The 21,554-nt window shown below is 39.9% G+C and overlaps 1 protein-coding gene across 11 annotated transcripts in view; it reads left to right on the plus strand.

Moving 5' to 3' along the window:
- LOC135106437 (uncharacterized) overlaps positions 1 to 21,554 on the plus strand; it is a 188,840-nt gene that overhangs the window by 36,936 nt on the left and 130,350 nt on the right. Inside the window, exon 1 of one of the 11 annotated variants that reach the window (XM_064015450.1) lies at positions 999 to 1,032. The exons of the other annotated variants lie outside the window; for them this stretch is intronic. The gene's annotated coding sequence lies outside the window, so the exon portion shown is untranslated. Of the gene's footprint in view, positions 1 to 998; positions 1,033 to 21,554 lie in introns of those variants that run through there. 11 annotated transcript variants of the gene reach the window in all.

The following is a 21,554-nucleotide window of genomic DNA, read 5'->3' on the forward strand; positions in this document are numbered from 1 at the left end:
TTGTTGCCCTTGGGTGGTGCCCCTCCTACATAAAAAAAAAGACAAAGTTCCAGCAAGGAAATGTAGATGTTAATAGACAGAGTTGTAAGAACTTAACTGGGCAAGGTGCAAGCATGGAGGCACAGTTTTAGAGAACAATAGGAAGGACTCCATCAGGTCCATTAGCCTTACAAGAGTTAAGGCCAGTGAGGGCATGGAAAACACCATTAGGAAGAATCATAACTAAAGTAATGAAACATCTCAAAGACAGAAGAAAATATACTGGCTGGCAAAAAGTAGGAAGAAGGCAACAAAAGGATATTTAACAAGTGAAGCAAATAAAAGATACTGAAAGGTGTGTACTAAGTAAAGAGGAAGAAGTGCACAAAAGGTGAAGGGAGTATTATGCAAGACTGCTTATCAAGGAAAATCATTGGGAATACTTTGAAGATGGAACTCTTTGTGTAGGACCAATGAGGCTGGTGATTGAGAAGGCCGTGAAGAAAATAAAGAACAAGGCAGTTGGTTCAGATGATATCTCCATGGAGACATAGATGGCTTTAGGAAAGGAAGAAATTGATGTTTTGTGGGGACTAATGAAGAAGATTTAAGATCGGGAAATTATACCAGAGGAGTGGCAAGAAAGTGTAATGGTCCCAATTTTCAAGGAGAAAGGGAATGTGTAGGACTGTGCAAATTATCGTGGGATAAAGCTCCTTTCCCACACATTGAAGATCTGGGAGAGGATTATGGAAGAAAGACTGAAGCAAGAGGTGGAGATATCATGGGGTCAGTCTGGATTTCAGCCTAAAAAGGGAATCACAAGTGCAATTTTTATGCTCAGATTATGGGAAAATGCAAAATACAGGGAAAAAACAGAGGAAGATACACACAAAATTTACAGATTTTACTTTGGCAAATCACTTGTCTGCTAGATGGTACCGTTCACATGAGATACACTACACTTCGCCACACAGTCAGTTACTACGCAGACACCACATAAGTCAGACGTCAGTCCCACCTCCTGTTAAGTTGTTACGACTTCTGTTATCGGTGAGTGATAGGAATATTACAGTTTTCTTGTTTGGATTGTGTATTATGATTTCCATTACCTGTTATAAGGGTGGAGTATTGTCTTTAGTTATCCTTTACCTGATTATAGGGCGGAGTATTGCCTATGGATATCCGTTACCTGATAAGGGCGGAGTGTTGCCTATTTGAATCCGTTACCTGATTTAAGGGCGGATTATGGACTATAAATATCCGTTACCTTGTATAAAGGTGGATTATTGGTTATATGATATCCGTTACTTGGTATAAGGCGGATTATTGGCATATATTTTATGCTATATATATATATATATATATATATATATATATATATATATATATATATATATATATATATATATATATATATATGTTACAGTCAATACCTGAATCCAGACAATTTGTAAAGTGACTGATTTTTTCAGGCAATTTGTGAACTGCCTGGTTAGGTTAGGTTAGGTTAGGTTAGGTTAGGTTAGGTTAGGTTAGGTTAGGTTAGGTTATAACCTAACCTAACCTAACCTAACCTAACCTAACCTAACCTAACCAGGCAGTTCACAAATTGCCTGAAAAAATCAGTCACTTTACAAATTGTCTGGATTCAGGTATTGACTGTAACATATATATATATATATATATAACAATATTTGGGCACTCTCGTGAGCCGACATAGGTGCGAGATGGTTCCATCTTGTTACCCATTATTGGGGCAAGAGGAATATTGCCTTATTTACAAGCCTGGGGGCATTTGACTTCCCAGATTACTATAGGGAAAAAATTTTTGATTTACAGTTGCCCTGTGTGTGAGGTTAAGGTACCTGACGGGTTATAAAAGGAACTGTTGTTAAAAGGTGGCGTCTTGTTAACATTAGCCGCCATGTCTAGGACGCCTTCTGATGCTTGCCCCAGTCCTGAGAGATTCAGAACTACCAGCATGCCACGGACCTCAGCTAAGGTAAAGGAACTACACAAGGGGAGTAAACATGATGAAGAAAGATGCAGATCCAAGAGCTGTTCTACTTGTCATGAGAGGTTAAGTTACTCTCAGTCACCTTCCCCTTCTCCAAAATACACTGGTGAAGACAGCACTGCACCTTCTTTGGGCATGATTCTGGATGCTTTGACTGAGTTGAGGAAAGACATGGACAAGCTTAAGAAGGAAAATAGGGCTGTGAAGTCAAAAGCAGTTCATAACAATGCTCCCCTGTCGGTGTCAAATAATACTTTGGTGCCTGATTCTCAGGAATCACAGGCAGGATTTTCTGGATTTAGAACTCCACTGAGGGAGGACAGTGATGAGGAAGAGGAAATCCAGAGGGATGTTCCTCATGACAGTATAATGTTACAAGGTGCTAAGAATTATGGACCCACGGAAACTGTCTCAAAAGAACTTAACAAGGAAATTGCTGCAATGGTGAACCACCTGTTTATTAATGGCATGAGGCAGGAAGATTACAAAGCCATTGTAGAGGATGAGGTGACATTTAGACATAGTAACTGCCATGCATTAACTCAAGTGGATTGCAACCCACAGGTCCTGGACGTGCTGCCTGCAGAGGCAAAGAAGGCAGACTTCTGCTTAAGGGAGATGGGAAAAGATATTACCAAGGCAGCTACTATTGTTGTAAAATCGCTTACTGTGCTAGACAAGGTGGCACGTGATGAAGAGCACCAAATTATTGCAAATGAGGTGGCCATGCTCAATGGTGCATTGGCATTATTGGGTAATGCCCACTACAGAAATAACTTGACCAGGCGACATATCATAAAGAGGGACATTAATCCCAAATATTCTCATTTGTGTGCTGACAAGGCTCCCATGACGGGTCTATTGTTTGGGGATGACCTGTCACAAGCCACCAGAAATATTGAGGAGGCAGAAAGGATGAAAACCAAGTTCACTTTTAAGAAGCCTACATCTTGGACTGCAAGCAGTGGCAGATTTGGTGGAGGTAAACAACGTAACTTTTTTGCCAAGGCCTCCTCCCATGGATTCCCATCCAGATATCAGCCATATGGTTTTCGCAGGATGCCCTCCAGTGGTGAACACAGGCGCTCCTGCCCTGCTCAAACTTGGACAACAAAAAATGTGAGAGGCCGGGGTCAACACAACCCCTGGCGTTAACCTAGGTGAGAGAACAATTTGAGGCTGGGCAACTTCACAAGTTTATCAATAAATGGCGTGTGATTACAAGTGACCTGTTCATTTTGGATATGGTGGAACATTGTCATCTGAATATAGATGAAGCTAATGTCGGATATTTATTTAGAGAGGATATACAGTATGTCTTTAGTGAGGAAGATATACTGATTATGCATCAGGAGGTTAAAATATTGTTAGAGATAAAGGCCATCATAGAGACACATAGACAGGATCAATAAATACTTTCACCAGTTTTTCTGAGGAAGAATAAGACTGGGGATTATAGGATGGTGTTAAATCTTGAAAAACTGAACAGGCATGTAGAATATACTCATTTTAAAATGGAAAATTTTGAACAAGCATTACAGTTGCTTAGTCAAGGAGATTATATGGCTTCTATAGACCTTAAGAAAGCCTATTATTCAGTAAAAATTGTAGAGGTACAACAAAAATATCTGTGTTTTAGATGGTTGGATAAGATTTACCAGTTCACGTGTCTACCTAATGGGTTTTTGATGGTCCTCGTCTATTTACAAAACTTCTGAAGCCAGTCTTCTCTACACTTAGGCATAAAGGCCACAACATCACTAGCTATATTGATGATACACTTCTGTGTAGTAGCTCTTTGCCGAGATGCTTTGATTGCATGAATGACACCATTCAGTTGTTGCAGAGTGTAGGTTTCTGCATAAATGTGGAGAAATCTGTTTTGAGTCCCACTACGCGTATTGAGTATTTAGGTAACGTGATAGATTCGGTGGCCATGACAGTTACCTTGCTGGCGTGTAGGAGGGATAAAATTATACAGCATTGCTCTCTTTTAGTCAATAGACAGAAAGAAAAAATTAGAATTGTGGCAAGAGTGATTGGCCTGCTGGTGGCAGCAATCCCAGCTGTAGAGATGGGGAAGATGCACTATAGGAGGATGGAAAGAGCAAAGATTAAGGTTTTGGAAGAGGCATGTGGAGACTTTAATAGATGGATGAACATTACAGAGAAGATTAGAACAGATTTAAACTGGTGGATTAAGGAAATGGAGAATCAAAACAGGAAAATATTCAGAAATGCACCAGATACTGAGTTGTTCACAGATGCTTCAAATCTAGGATGGGCAGGTTGCCTAAATAGCATCACTACCAATGGCAGATGGTCCCCTGAAGAGGTGCGTTTGCACATTAATGCACGTGAATTATTGGCTATATTATTCTCATTGAGATCTTTTACACATCTCCTTAGAGGTTTACACGTCAGGATGTTATGTGATAACACCACAGCGATTAATTACGTGAATGAGATGGGAGGTGTTAAGTCAATAGTTTGTGATGACATTAGTAGGGACATCTGGGAATGGTGTCTTAGTAATGGGGTATGGCTGACAGCTTCCCACATACCAGGCAAATGTAACGTCATGGCCGACGAGGCATCATATTCCTTTAATGACGGACATGAGTGGCAACTGAATGAGATGATATTTAAGGAATTGTGTTCTATATTTGGGAATCCTTGTATAGACCTATTCGCTTCACATTTGAACAAACAAATGACTCCATTCTGTGCATGGACACCAGATCCAGAGGCTGCATATATTGATGCATTTACAATTCTGTGGGCTAATTTTAAATTGGTTTACCTCTTTCCCCCCTTTTCTCTGATCTCTAGATGTCTGTAGAAGTTAAGGGAGGAAAGGACCAGAGGATGGATCATTGTGCCACTTTGGCCATCACAACCATGGATGGGGTGCTCCTTCGGATGCTAATAGACAACCCTCGGGTCATACAGAGAAGGAAAAATGTGCTAATGCATCCGTCAACTGCAGAGGAACACCCAATAATGAAACACACATATTTGATGGCTTGTTAGTTGTCCGGAAACAACTTGGAGAACGTGGCATATCTAAATAAGGTACGGAAATCATTATGGCCTCTTGGAAACCAGCAACAGGTAGACAATACAACACTCACATCAAGAGGTGGACACTCTTTTGTAGTAGAGGGAACATTAATTCCATTGCACCATCTGTAGCAGATATATTAAACTTTCTGTCTCATAACTTTCAAAGGGGTGTGGGTTATGAAAGAATTAACACAGCGAGAGGGGCTCTATCTGCAATAGGAATTATGGTGGAAGGCTGCAGAGCGGGCAATCACCCACTCGTCAACAGATTTCTGCGGGGAGTCTTCAACTTACGCCCTTCTACACCCAGGTATGCGATGACCTGGGATGTGAAACTTGTATTACAAAAGATAAGAATCATGGAACCACTACACAGCCTAACACTGAAAGACTTGTCGCTAAAAATGGTGATGCTGATGGCAATGACACAAGCAGCCAGGATCCAAACTTTGCACTTATTATTGTTGGTGAATATGGCATTTGGAGAAGAATCTGTTTCAGTTTTGTTAGGAGGTAACATCAAGCAATGCAGGCCAAAATTTAATGTTTATACTATTGTATTTAAAGCTTATCCTCAGGATTACAGATTGTGTGTAGTTAAGACTATGAAAGAATATATAGAAAGAACTGAGAGGCTAAGGACAGAATCTGGAAATGCAGATGGGAGACTACTCATAAGTTATATAAAACCTCATAGGAGTGTTTCTAAGGACACGGTGGCAAGGTGGCTTAAGACCATGTTATGTAAGTGTGGGATTTATACCAAGAGGTACACAGCAGGTAGTATTAGACCTACGTCAGTGTCTAAGGCCAAGGCATTGGATGTGCCTATTGCCACCATCATGGCAAAAGCTGGTTGGATGCAGGAAGCCACATTTGCTAAATATTATAATAAGGATATACAAGGGGAAATAGACCCTTTTCAAGAAGCAGTGCTAGGCTCAGTATAATGTAAGGTTTGAAATGTTATCAGCAGTAAAAATCATGTTCTATTTTTATAAATGAAATTGGGTTTTGTAATAGGAACTTTTATTTACACCTATTTACAAAATGTGAATTTTGACAGAACCCTTTACATACAACACCCACATGACTTTAAAATCTCATGTGAACGGCACCATCTAGCAGACAAGTGATTTGCCGAAGTAAAATTACAGAAGTACATGAGATTTACCGTAGGTTAGTTGAAATGTGCTTCGGATTTTGCGAGGCACATCACGTCTGCTAGATGGTAGAGTTCACATGCCCTCCACTCCCTCCCTTTGTTAATTGATGATTCTTGGTTTACACAACAAAAATTCACTGACTGGAAGGGTTGGGAGATAATATTTCATGTGGGTAGTTGTATCTTTAAAGACTGACTGTGTGGCGAAGTGTAGTGTATCTCATGTGAACTCTACCATCTAGCAGATGTGATGTGCCTCGCAAAATCCGAAACACATTTCAACTAACCTATGGTAAGTCTCATGTACTTCTGTAATTTTGGAGAAAGTTTTTTTTTTTTTTTTTTTTTTTTTTTTTTTTTTTTTTTTTTTTTTGTAGGAGGGACACTGGCCAATAGCAACAAAAATCTAATTAAAAAAAAAAGCCCACTGAGATGCCAGTCCCTGAATAGGGTCTGAAGTGGTAGTCATAAACTGAAGGATAATTGTCTTGAAACCACCCTTTTGAAGGAGTTAAAGTCATAGGAAGGTGGAAATACAGAAGCAGGCAGGTAGTTCAGAGTTTACCAGAGAAGGAATGAATGTCTGACAATACTGGTTAACTCTTGCATTAGAGAGGTAGAGAGAATAGGGGTGAGAGAAAGAAGAAAGTCTTGTGCAGTGAGGCTATGGGGGTAGAGAAGGCATGTAGTTAGCAAGATCAGAAGAGCAGTTAGCATGAAAACACCACCAGAAGATAGCTAGAGATGCAACATTGTGGCTGAAGACAGTCAGGCTGAAGAGACTGAAGACAGTCAGTTAGAGGAGAGGAGCTGATGAGACGAAAAGCTTTTGATTCTACCTTGTCTAAAAGAGCAGTGTGAGTGGAGCCTCCCAGATATGCCAGATATGTGAAGCATTCTCCATGGACAGGTAAGGCCCTTGTACAGAGTTAGCAGCTGGTGGGTGAGAAAAACTGGCAGATACATCTTAGGACACTTAACTTCATAGAAGGTATTTTAGCTAGAGATGAGATGCGAAGTTTCCAGCTTAGATTATAAAAAAAGGTCAGACTGATGATGTTTAGTGTAGAAGAAGGGGACAGTTGAGTGGCATTGAAGAAGAGGGGATAGTTGTCTGTAAGGTTATGTTGAATTGATAGATGGAGGAATTAAGTTTTTGAGGCATTGAACAATATCAAGTTTGCTCTGCACCAGTTAGAAATTTTAGAGAGATCAGAAGTCAGGCATTCTGTGGTTTCCCTGCATGAACTGTTTACTTCCTGAAGGGTTGGAGATCTGCGAAAAGACATGGAAAAGTGCAAGGTGGTATCATTAGCGTAGGAGTGGATAGGACAAGAAATCTGGTTTAGAAGATCTTTGATGAATAATAGGAAGAGAGTGGGTAACAGGATAGAACCCTGAGGAACACCACTGTTAATAGATTTAGGAGAAGAGCAGTGACTCTCTATCACAGCAGCAATAGAACAGTCAAAAAGGAAACCTGAGATGAAGTTACAGAGAGAAGGATAGAAGCTGTAGGAGGATAGTTCAGAAATCAAAGCTTTGTGCCAGACTCTACCATAAACTTTTGATATGTCTAAGGCAACAGCAATAGTTTCACCAAAATCTCTAAAAGAGGATGACCAAGACTCTGTAAGGAAAACCAGAAGATCACCAGTAGAGCGGCCTTGACAAAAACCCATACTGGCGTTCAGATAGAACGTTGGGAAGTGATATATGTTTAAGAATCTTCCTGTTGAGGATTGATTAAAAACTTTATATAGGCAGGAAATTAAGGCAATAGGACAGTAGTTTGAGGGATTAGAACGGTCACCCTTTTTAGGAACAGGCTGAATGTAGGCAAACTTCCAGCAGAAAGGAAATGTAGATGTTGACAGACAGAGTTGACAGAGTTTGACTAGGCAAGGTGCAAGCACGGAGGCACAGTTTTGGAGAACAATTGGAGGGACCCCATCAGGTCCATAAGCCTTCCAAGGAAAAACATCATTGTGAAGAATTTTAATAGGTACCATAAAGTGGTCAGAGGGTGGAGGAGAGGGAGGAGCAAGTCCTGAATCATCCAAGGTAGAGTTTTTAGCAAATGTTTGAGCAAAGAGTTCAGCTTTAGAGATAGATGTGGTAGCAATAGTGCCAAGCCAGTTGAAAGAAGAAGAAGCAAAATTATTGGAGATGTTTTTGGCTAGATGCCAGAAGTAACAAGGGGAGTTAGATCTTGAAAGATTTTGACACTTTCTATTAATGAAGGAGCTTTTTGGCTAGTTGGAGTAACTATGATTCCTGGAGGGCACGGGATGGTGTCATGCCGTGACTTCCCGAGTGATGTGAAAGCCCTCCTTGAGACTTAGTTACGGGGGAAGTGTGCCTCCTAGTGGCACCCGCTGGTAACATAGGAACAAGCCAGGATTAGGCCTATGGCTAAAGTGCTTACCCACGAGATGAATGTGAGGCAGGGAGTTGGACAATATTCCATCCTCCCTTATCAAACGTTCATAGAGCAGTGGGGTTCTGCCAGGCTTTGGAGCCATTAACAGCTTCACTGATCTGGCATCTTCCTGCTCTTTCAGGTTCTCTATCCTGTAGGAGTAGGGGTCGTCAGGATCATTTGCCGTGTCGTGGGCCAAACCCACTTCCCCTCAGCATCACTCAGTAGTCACTCTGGCATTTCTGGGATGACGGCCCGCTGGGTGGAAGGTGGTTCTTTTCCTGCCTGAAGCCCAACGTATTCATGGCTTTGATAAAGGGGTACATGGTGCAGATGCAGTACCATTCCCCTCCTGGTCCGAGGGGCAGGCATAGAGCCTCTATGTCTGTCCCTTGGGCCAGAAGTGCTCTAACAGAAGGCATACGTCTGCGAATGATGTGTCGTGCTGCGGCAGGCCTAGTAAAGCAGGTAGCCAACCACCTGGTCTGAGGGTGGCGTCCTCAGCTGGAAACCTGTCGGGCGCGAGTCCAGCAGGTAGGTTTCGTATCACCTGTGCCGTCCGTAGGACGGTAGGTGTGAGTAGTGCTGGCTGAGCCCATTACCCTGTCATCCCTGTAAAGGGGTTTGCTGACCGCTTAGTTCCTGTTGCTTGTTTGACAAGTGCAGGAATGGTGGTCGGACAAAAGTATGACTCGATTAAGGTAGCCATGGTTGGCATGGTTCCAGGCAGAAATATAAAGTGCATGAGATTCTGGTGATGGAAGGCTTAAGTACCTTTCTATCATGTACGGCACAAGAACAGGCCATGTTAAACCATCTGGTGGTTTAGATCACTGTGTTGTGATAATTTAGATGAAAAGGAGAGATGGATGGGAGTGTGGTAGGAATGATGGTAGAAAGAAAGTACAATTGTGGCTAGTGAACATTAACATATCACAGATAATCCAGATGTGGATTAACCCTGAATTGCTAGTTTAGTGGATTAACCCTGACTCTTGCTTGTCGAGTTAAGTTACATATAATTTGAATAGAAGGGGTGGTATGGAAGTGGGAAGATTTTCATAGTAACTGGTGCAAAAGATGTTTCAAAACAAAACCACGGTACAATAAGAACAATTAGGTAAGAACACACACACACACACACACACACACACACACACACACACACACACACACACACACACACACACACACACACACACACACAGAAATAAATATATAAGGAAAACCAAATCAGAATGTTGGAGGAAAAATGAGAGAGACAGAAAAGACGATGAAATCTAAAGAAATGCAACTGAGTTTCAAGAGGAAAGGATGAGAAAGATATAAGTCCAGGACACATACAGGGAAAAGAAAATTAATGAAAGCCAAGAACAAGTAAAGGAAATGGCAGAGAGATCTGTAAGTGTGAGGAGTTGGAAAAAAGTGAGTTATACAGAACCAGAAGAATTGACAGAGGTTATAATGGTGATAAAAGAAAAGGAAAATTTGGTAAGAGACACCATAGACAAAAAGGAAAACCATAGCGATCTTTGGCCTGGAAGAGAGATAACAAATTTGTATAAAAGATAAGCAGTATAGAGGAAAGTAGCTCGATTGGTACTGGGTGTGATGAATGAAGAAGAAACTAAGTTGGAAGATGAAATACAGGAAGTGTACAGAATTGGAAAAAATGAACAAGGAAAGAATAGACCAATGAATATTATATGAAAATCTCAAACAGCACCTGAGGAAGCACTGGCCAATGCATGGAAGCTAGCCAAACTGAGAAAGTAGCACACTCGAAGAGTGAAGGGTGTGGAAACTCAGCAATAAAAGAGCAAGGGACATGGAAGGTGGCATACACTAATGTTGATGGTCTAGTCTCAGTGACTGATGAAGTCAATGAATTTTTTAAAACAAATGAACTGGACATCATGGAAAAGGTGGAAACTAAGCTAAGAGACACCAAGTTTAGGAGTGGGAAATTATAACATGTGGGCAAGAAACAGATGTGGAAAAGAAGGAGTGATGATGCTTGTAAAAAAAAAGAATATCAAGGTGGAAAGTGTGGAAAAGGCAGAAGCCATGGTAAAAGGCTTAAATTTAAAATTAATGAGGAGGAAGACAATATGTTACAGGGGTGTATGTTGCACCAAAAACAAAGGCCTGGAATAGACAAGAGTAGGATCAATTTCTGAGTTAGACAGAAAAATGACTTGATAAGAAAATAAAAATATTGTAGTGGGAGATTTTAATTGTAGAGATACAATGGGAGGAGTGAAATACAAGAGGAGAAGAAGATTCATGGGGAGATAAAGTTCTGAAATTGGCAATGAATAACATTATGGCACAGTGGGTCTAGGAAAACACTAGATATAGAGGAGGAGAAGAGCCATCAAGACTCAATTTGGTATTATCAAGTGAACTGGATATTGTTGAAGTGAAGTGGATATTGTTGTCAGTAGCAGTCACCAGTTAGCCATCATCTAGATCAATTCTCTTCCATTCTACAGCTTGCACTTGTGAAATTCACTAAGTTGATATGAACTTAGAAGCATGGAACCCTGGACAACAGCAAAGAGTTGGTCTTTGCTATGTACCATGACCAGTCACTGGTAGTTGAACATCAGACCACTAATACTACACAAGTGTGGCATTAGTGGGCCACAGTAACACCCCCAGAGAAGTCCCACCAATAGTAAGATGTGATATAAGGGTGTTTCAAGGACCTGGGATCAGGGCTGAGTCCTTTGACCAAGACCACAGGCTAAATCAGATGTTACAGTGGCCCCACCAATTGACCATCCTTTTCATAGGGAGCAATGATATAAACCAAGAAACAGACCCTAGGGATGTGACGGAACACACCAAGGCCATAACAAGACAAATAGAAAGCTGCTGTTCTTCAGAGGTGGTCATTGTTCAGATAGAACCAAGAAACATAACAGAACTGGGACCAGGAGGAATAAATCAAAGAGTATATGATCAGATTAGCAAGTCCATCAATAGAGCATTAAAAAAAGACCTTAAAAACTAGTTTCTGAGCTTCAGTTCCTCCATTATAAAAAGCATCTGACCAGAGATGGGGTACACTGGAACTCAATAGATAGGGGACACATAGACTGGAATATGGAAGATGAAGGTGTATTACACAGATGATTAAATTGAGCCCAACCTGGGAACAATCAATAACCCACTGAGTTCAGTAGAACCAGGTAATACAATAAATAATAAACAGGTGGGCAATAGGCGACTGTTCAGATAACCAGCAAATAACAACTTAAAATTAAATCCACAAACATCAAAATAAAAAAAAAATTCTTTGGCAACAAAACAAGGTTGGTCAGCAAGAACTAATAAAGATGGTAATGAGCTAATAGGCAGTGATCAATTAACCCAAAGCAAATTAAAAAGAGTAATACAATCCTTGAAAGAAAATGTAGTAGTTTTACTTCGGCAAATCACTTGTCTGCTAGATGGTGCCGTTCACATGAGATACACTACACTTCGCCACACAGTCAGTTACTACGCAGACACCACACAAGTCGGACGTCGGTCCCGCCTCCTGTTCTGTTGTTACGACTTCTGTTATCGAGGAGTGATAGGAATATTACAGTTTTCTTGTTTGGATTGTGTATTATGATTTCCATTCTCTGTTATAAGGGTGGAATATTGTCTTTAGTTATCTGTTACCTGATTATAGGGCGGAGTATTGCCTATGGATGTCCGTTACCTGATAAGGGCGGAGTGTTGCCTATTTGAATCCGTTACCTGATTTAAGGGCGGATTATGGACTATAAATATCCGTTACCTTGTATAAGGGCGGATTATTGGTTATATGATATCCGTTACTTGGTATAAGGCGGATTATTGGCAAATATTTTATGCTATATATATATAACAATATTTGGGCACTCTCGTGAGCCGAGATAGGTGCGAGATGGTTCCATCTTGTTACCCATTATTGGGGCAAGAGGAATATTGCCTTATTTACAAGCCTGGGGGCATTTGACTTCCCAGATTACTATAAGGAAGGAGTTTTTTATTTAAAGTTACCCTGTGTGTGAGGTTAAGGCACCCGTGGGGTTATAAAAGGAACTGCTGTTAAAAGGGGTGGCATCTTGTTAACATTAGCCAACATGTATAGGACGCCTTCTGATGCTTGTCCCAGTCCTGAGAGATTCAGAACTACCAGCATGCCACGCACCTCAGCTAAGGTAAAGGAATTACACAAGGGGAGTAAACATGAAGACAGATCCAGATCTAAGAGCTGTTCTACTCGTCATGAGAGGTTAAGTTACTCTCGGTCACCTTCCCCTTCTCCAAAATACGCTGGTGAAGACAGCACTGCGCCTTCTTTGGGCATGATTATGGATGCTTTGACTGAGTTGAGGAAAGACATGGACAAGCTTAAGAAGGAAAATGGGGCTGTGAAGTCAAAAGCAGTTCATAACAATGCTCCCCTGTAGGTGTCAAATAATACTTTGATGCCTGATTCTCAGGAATCACAGGCAGGATTTTCTGGATTTAGAACTCCACTGAGGGAGGACAGTGATGAGGAAGAGGAAATCCAGAGGGATGTTCCTCATGATAGTATATTGTTACAAGGTGCTAAGAATTATGGACCCATGGAAACTGTCTCAAAAGAACTTGACAAGGAAATTGCTGCAATGGTGAACCACCTGTTTATTAATGGCATGAGGCAGGAAAATTACAAAGCCATTGTAGAGGATGAGGTGACATTTAGACCAAATAACTGCCATGCATTAACTCAAATGGATTGCAACCCACAGGTCCTGGACGCACTGCCTGCAGAGGCAAAGAAGGCAGACTTCCGCTTAAGGGAAGTGGGAAAAAAGATATTACCAAGGCAGCTACTATTGTTGTAAAATCGCTTACTGTGCTAGACAAGGTGGCACGTGATGAAGAGCACCAAATTATTGCAAATGAGGTGGCCATGCTCAATGGTGCATTGGCATTATTGGGTAATGCCCACTACAGAAATAACTTGAACAGGCCACATATCATAAAGAGGGACACTAATCCCAAATATTCTCATTTGTGTGCTGACAAGGCTCCCATGACGGTTCTATTGTTTGGGGATAACCTGTCACAAGCCAACAGAAATACTGAGGAGGCAGAAAGGCTGAAAACTAAATTCACTTTTAGAAGCCTACATCTTGGACTGCAAGCAGTGGCAGATTTGGTGGAGGTAAACAATGTAACTTTTTTGCCAAGGCCTCCTCCTGTGGATTCCCATCCAGATATCAGCTGTATGGTTTTCGCAGGTTGCCCTCCAGTGGTAAACACAGGCGCTCCTACCTTGCTCAAGCTTGGACAACAAAAAACGTGAGAGGCCGGGGTCAACATAACCCCCGGCGTTAACCCAGGTGAAAGAACAATTTGAGGCTGGGCAACTTCACAAGTTTATCAATAAATGGCGTGTGATTACAAGTGACCTGTTCATTTTGGATATGGTGGAACATTGTCATCTGAATATAGATGAAGCTAATATCGAATATTTATTTAGAGAGGATATACAGTATGTCTTTAGTGAGGAAGATAAACTGATTATGCATTAGGAGGTTAAAAAATTGTTAGAGATAAAGGCCATCATAGAGACACATGGACAGGATCAACAAATACTTTCACCAGTTTTTCTGAGGAAGAATAAGACGGGGGATTATAGGATGGTGTTAAATCTTGAAAACTGAACAGGCATGTAGAATATACTCATTTTAAAATGGAAAATTTTGAACAAGTATTACAGTTGCTTAGTCAAGGAGATTATATGGCTTCTATAGACCTTAAGAAAGCCTATTATTCAGTAAAAATTGCAGAGGAACAACAAAAATATCTGTGTTTTAGATGGTTGGATAAGATTTACCAGTTCACATGGTCCTCGTCTATTTACAAAACTTCTGAAGCCAGTTTTCTCTACACTTAGGCATAAAAGCCACAACATCACTAGTTATATTGATGATACGCTTCTGTATAGTAGCTCTTTGCCAAGATGTTTTGATTGCATGAATGACAACATTCAGTTGTTGCAGAGTGTAGGTTTCTGCATAAATGTGGAGAAATCTGTTTTCAGTCCCACTACGCGTATTGAGTATTTAGGTAACGTGATAGATTTGGTGGCCATGACAGTTACCTTGCCAGCACGTAGGAGGGATGAGATTATACAGCATTGCTCTCTTTTAGTCAATAGACAAAGAAAAAATTAGAATTGTGGCAAGAGTGACTGGCCTGCTGGTGGCAGCAATCCCAGCTGTAGAGATGGGGAAGATGCACTATAGGAGGATGGAAAGAGCAAAGATCAAGGCTTTGGAAGAGGCATGTGGAGACTTTAATAGATGGATGAACATTACAGAGGAGATTAGAACAGATTTAAACCGGTAGATTAAGGAATTGGAGAATCAAAACAGGAAAATATTCAGAAATGCACCAGATACTGAGTTGTTCACAGATGCTTAAAATCTAGGATGGGCAGGTTGCCAAAATAGCATCACTACCAATGGCAGATGGTCCCCTGAAGAGATGCGTTCGCACATTAATGCGTGAATTATTGGCTATGTTATTCTCATTGAGATCTTTTACACATCTCTTTAGAGGTTTACACGTCAGGGTGTTATGTGATAACACCACAGCGATTAATTACGTGAATGAGATGGGAGGTGTTAAGTCAATAGTTTGTGATGACATTAGTAGGAACATCTGGGAATGGTGTCTTAGTAATGGGGTATGGCTGACAGCTTCCCACATACCAGGCAAATGTAACGTCATGGCCAACGAGACATCACGTTACTTTAATGACGGACATGAGTGGCAGCTGAATGAGATGATATTTAAGGAATTGTGTTCTATATTTGGGAATCCTTGTATAGACCTATTCGCTTCACGTTTGAACAAACAAATGACTCCATTCTGTGCATGGACACCAGATCCAGAGGCTGCATATATTGATGCAGTTACAATTCCGTGGGCTAAATTTAAATTGGTTTACCTCTTTCCTCCCTTCTCTCTGATCTCTAGATGTCTGCAGAAGTTAAGGGAGGAAAGGACCAGAGGATGGGTCATAGTGCCACTTTGGCCATCACAACCGTGGATGGGGATGCTCCTTCGGATGCTAGTAGACGACCCTCGGGTCATACAGAGAAGGAAAAATGTGCTAATGCATCCGTGAACTGCTGAGGAACACCCAGTAATGAAACACACAAATTTGATGGCTTGTCAGTTGTCCGGAAACAATTTGGAGAACGTGGCATATCTAAAGAAGGTACGGAAATCATTATGGCCTCTTGGAAACCAGCAACAGGTAGACAATACAACACTCACATCAAGAGGTGGACACTCTTTTGTAGTAGAGGGAACATTAATCCCATTGCACCATCTATAGCAGATATATTAAACTTTGTCTCATAACTTTCAAAGGAATGTGGGTTATGAAAGCATTAACACGGCGAGAGGGACTCTATCTGCAATAGGAATTATGGTGGAAGGCTGCAGAGCGGGCAATCACCCACTTGTCAACAGATTTCTGTGGGGAGTCTTCAACTTACGCCCTTCTACACCCAGGTATGCAACGACCTGGGATGTGAAACTTGTATTACAAAAGATAAGACTCATGGAACCACTACACAGCCTAACACTGAAAGACTTATCGCTAAAAATGGTGATGCTGATGGCAATGACACAAGCAGCCAGGATCCAAACTTTGCACTTATTGTTGGTGAATATGGCATTTGGAGAAGAATCTCTTTCAGTTTTGTTAGGAGGTAACATCAAGCAATGCAGGCCAAAATTTAATGTTCATACTGTTGTATTTAAAGCTTATCCTCAGGATTACAGATTGTGTGTAGTTAAGGCTATGAAAGAATATATAGAAAGAACTGAGAGGCTAAGGACAGAATCTGGAAATGCAGATGGGAGACTACTCATAAGTTATATAAAACCTCATAGGGGTGTTTCTAAGGACATGGTGGCAAGGTGGCTTAAGACCATGTTATGTAAGTGTGGGATTTATACCAAGAGGTACACAGCAGGTAGTATTAGACCTGTGTCAGTGTCTAAGGCCAAGGCACTGGATGTGCCTATTGCCACCATCATGGCAAAAGCTGGTTGGACGCAGGAAGCCACATTTGCTAAATATTATAATAAGGATATACAAGGGGAAATAGACCCTTTTTCAAGAAGCAGTGCCAGGCTCAGTATAATGTAAGGTTTGAAATGTTATCAGCAGTAAAAATCATGTTCTATTTTCATATATGACAATGGAGTTTTTGTAATAGGAACTTTTTTTTACACCTATTTACAAAATGTGAAATTTGACAGAACCCTTTACATACAACACCCACATGACTTTAAAATCTCATGTGAACGGCACCATCTAGCAGACAAGTGATTTGCCGAAGTAAAATTACAGAAGTACATGAGACTTACCGTAGGTTAGTTGAAATGTGCTTCGGATTTTGCGAGGCACATCACGTCTGCTAGATGGTAGAGTTCACATGCCCTCCACTCCCCCCCTTTGTTAATTGATAATTCTTGGTTTACACAACAAAAATTCACTGACTGGAAGGGTTGGGAGATAATATTTCATGTGGGTAGTTGTATCTTTAAAGACTGACTGTGTGGCGAAGTGTAGTGTATCTCATGTGAACTCTACCATCTAGCAGACATGATGTGCCTCGCAAAATCCGAAGCACATTTCAACTAACCTACGGTAAGTCTCATGTACTTCTGTAATTATCAAGTTACATTTAACTTAATAGAAACTAAATTGGCAAATGAGGAGGAGGATGAAAACTATGAACAACTTATATCAGACTATGAACAAAAAGAAATTAATTACAGTGAACATCTAACTAAATTTGAAGATCAATTAGAACTTTTAAGAAGTAACAACTAATAACACCCCCTCTGAGTTCAACAGTGAGAGGCCAGCCTAACATAACCCAGCCAGCCATAACTTTACCAGAATATACAGGAAATATCACTGAGTGGCCCTCAATCTGGGATAAATATAAGGGATTAATCCATCAAAGACAAGACATGGTAAAAATAAATAAATTCTCCTATCTGTTAAGCCAACTAAAAGGTACTGCCCACCTAATAGTTTCTTAATTACCCATTACTGAAGACAACTATGACGTTGCTGTCAATCTGCTCAGAAAGAATTATGATGACAGGGAGCAAATAACTACCAAGCTAATCCATAGACTAGATTTAACATCCCCTAACCATAATTACAAGGACTTGCAACTTTTCAGGATAAGTGTTAGTAGCATTTTTAGAATCCCTGAAAACAAATAATAATATTGAGGATGCAGCCTTGCTGATAAACATCATAAGACAAAGGAAGTTAAATAAGAAAACACTAGTAGTGTTGTATTTAAAATACTGAAAGAGCCACTTCACTTTCAAAGAAATAGATGAATCATTGCTAGAGATCTGTAAGAACATGAGCAATGATGAGGCACCCAAACCAAATAGAACTGGTTCTAATAAAATTTACCATGAATAAATTAATAAGACTCCACCCTACAAAGTTAAAGGAAGTAAATCCAGAACTAATTATGGCCCAGTGAATAAATCCAAACCAAGTTATGGGGACCCTGAAACAGTAGGTACCTTCTCTACCACAGTAAATAGGAGGGCAGAGGTACCACCCCATACTAATAATAGGACAGGAGCAAAATCTAAAACTCCAACAAATAAGAAATGTGAATATTGCTTTGAACAACATAATTCAATACACTGGTAATTATCAAGGGAGTGAAAGGAGAATAAAAAGACTAGTGGAGTTGGGAAGGTGCACACTATCTTAACTGAGTCACACGAAATAAAAGATTGTAGAACTAATCTGCACATGTGCCCTATATATAAGAAAGGAGTACATCTTGTTCCTCTATGTGAGGTAATAGGGTATGAAACTAAAATATCTCCCTCACATGATAAGACCAATAATAACCAACCCATCTTTCCTGCAACAGTACCAATAGCAGAAGTAGACATTAGTAGTCAAAGGTTAATGATGAAGGCCAAAGTGCTGTTTGACACAGGAGTGCAGAAAAGTTTTATAAGTAAGGAAACCGTCACAGCTTTAAACCTACCAATAAAAGGACAAGCTCAATTAAAAATTTTGGGTTTCCTAACTAATAATAATACCCAAACATGATATAGTAAGACCCATTATCAAATTAGGCAAATTTAAAAACAAAGATAACAGCAGTAGTAATCTAAGACATGAACACCAATTTAATCATCAAAGGTTACAAGGAGACTGCTGATTTTCTCAAAACAAAAGCTATAAAATTAGCAGATTAAAACATAATATCAGATAAAGTGGGTCCAGTCCAACTAATACAGACTACTCTGTAAAATTTGTAGGGAAAACATTTAGAAAATGTGTTCCAGTGCTAACAACAGCAGGTAATAGTAATCTTATGATAGGACCACTGTTACCTGCTAAAAGTGTACTATCAACCCAAAGTGTAGACCCTGTCTTTGTGACACCAATCCAGTCCCTACTAGTAGCCTATATAGGAGCTTATATTATCCCTAATGAGCTGCCTGACATCACGGATGAAAGGAATGAACCTATACATAGATACTATGGGAATAAATCCTAACACTCCAGATGACAAAGAGCAAATGATCTAAGATTACTTTAACAAAACAGTAGAGTACAAAGACAACCAGTACTGGGTCATTACCTTGGAAAATAAATTCATCATCCTTACCAACCAATTATATCAATGCCTAGGGTCAGTTAAATAATTTTTGGGCTAAACTAAAGAGAAATAAACCAAAAGTTGGAACTATGAGGTAATATTATAAGAAATCAAACTACAAGTTACTTCATAGAGAGAGTAGAGGAACCAGTAAATCATAACACCAGCATTACCTCCCTCATCATGCAGTAAAGGATTCTGTCATCATCCCTATAAGAGTGGTTTTTAATTGCAGCTCACAGGCAGCCAAGGGGGCAAGTAGTCTGAATGATTGTTTGTATACAGGATCCAACCTAACTGAGAACTTACTTGACATGTTGGTGAAATTCTGTCTGAACTCATATGCCTTAGTAGTTGACATCTCCAAAGCATTCCTAAGGATAGGTTTAAAAGAAGAAGACAGAGGCTTTACAAAATTCTTATGGCTAAGAGATCCAAGCGACAAGAATAGTCCTTGGAAGTGTACACATTTAAATCCATCCTCTTTGGTTCGTGTTCCTGTCCATTTTTGTTATGTTCAACCTTAAATCCTCATTTTGATAAAGTTTCAAACTTGATTTAGCTTTCAAAAGTGATTTTGAAAGCTGGTTGTCCTGAAATAAGTTGTGCATTTTATATGGACAATGTACAAATAATAATAAACACAGGAAGAAGTGATGACTTTATATGAAAAGGCAACAAAGGAGTGTTTAGCCATTAATATGCCTCTGCAGAGTTAGAACAGCAACTCAGTAATCTTACAAAACCTTTCAAAGGAATGACTTAATTCAGAGTTACCTGTGAGGCAAAACTTACTGGATATGCAATGGGATGTCAGTGGTGATAGAATAAGTCTACACCAATCTCAATACCCAGAACAAAATCTGACTAAAAGATGCTTATTTGATCCCTTGGGTATGATAAGACCTATAATAATAAGAGAGAATATGTTAATACAAGAAGCTTGGAAGGAGAAAATTAGTTGGGATACAATTCTCCCAGAATATTACTCATCCGTATGGGATAGAATAAAGGAGGATTGCATTGCAGGTACTGAGGTCTGCATCCTCAGACAAGTCAGTCTGAATCATAATGACAACATACAACTTCACATTTTCTGTGACGAGTCCACAAAGGCATATAGTGTAGTAGCTTACTCAACCACAGATAATCATAGTGAAATGACAATTTCAAAATCAAGAATAGCACCGATGAAAACCCGAACCTTGCCCCAATTAGTATTAACAGCAATAGAAATGACTACTCGATTAGCTAACTATTTAGTGAAAACAACCACAAAGGATCGGCCAATAGTAAAGGGATGAATCCTCTCTCTAAGCACATAATAATATGGACCAACAGGGAAATCTGCCTTCTCTGGATAAATAAAATGGAAAACAAGAATCTATATGTGAAAAATAGGGTGGAAAAATACTGTCAACACAAGGGGACTTTAAGTACCACCATATTCTTATCAAAGAAAACACATATTATCTCTTAACCAAGGGGTATAACATCCCCCAAACTATTAAAGGAAACCAGATGGTCCCATGGGCCAAACTGTCTAACCCAAAAACAAAATTGGCCCATCCAAAAAATCATATAAAGAGGTGGCAGTTAATGTAGGAAAAACTCAACCTCAGGCCAACCATCTACCTAATCTGGCAGTTGACATGAAGAAATACTCATCTTTCCATAAGTAAATTAATATTAATGTAACCAAAAGAGTATTTCAGTTTATCACTCAGACATTGGGTAAAGCAATGCTAGATGCTGTAAAATTTTAAAATTTTGGATCAAACAACAACAGCATGAAATCTTTGTAGACATCCATAAGGCACTAGGTGAAGGATCCAAAAGTAAGATTAAACTTAAAAAATCTTTGGCTATACTTGAATGAAGAACAAATCATAAAGTGCTGAGGTAGGATAAAATATGCTGAGCTACTCTATGAAACAAAATATCCTATCCTGCTTCTGAAAGAGAGTCACCTCACTAAATTAATCATGATGGAGGCCCACAAAATAACATTACATGGGGGGAATGGGGGATACTCTAGCTCATGTTAGAAAAAATTACTGGACACCCAAAGGGTATCAAGTAGGAAAACTTCCCTAAAAGAATGTAACATATGCCGATGTTATGAGGCAAGACCCTTGATGTATCCAGGATCCCCAAATCTACCTCCAAAGAGAGTAAGCCTAG

This window comes from Scylla paramamosain, chromosome 13 (assembly GCF_035594125.1).
Source record: "Scylla paramamosain isolate STU-SP2022 chromosome 13, ASM3559412v1, whole genome shotgun sequence".
Taxonomy (NCBI): Eukaryota; Metazoa; Arthropoda; class Malacostraca; order Decapoda; family Portunidae; genus Scylla; species Scylla paramamosain.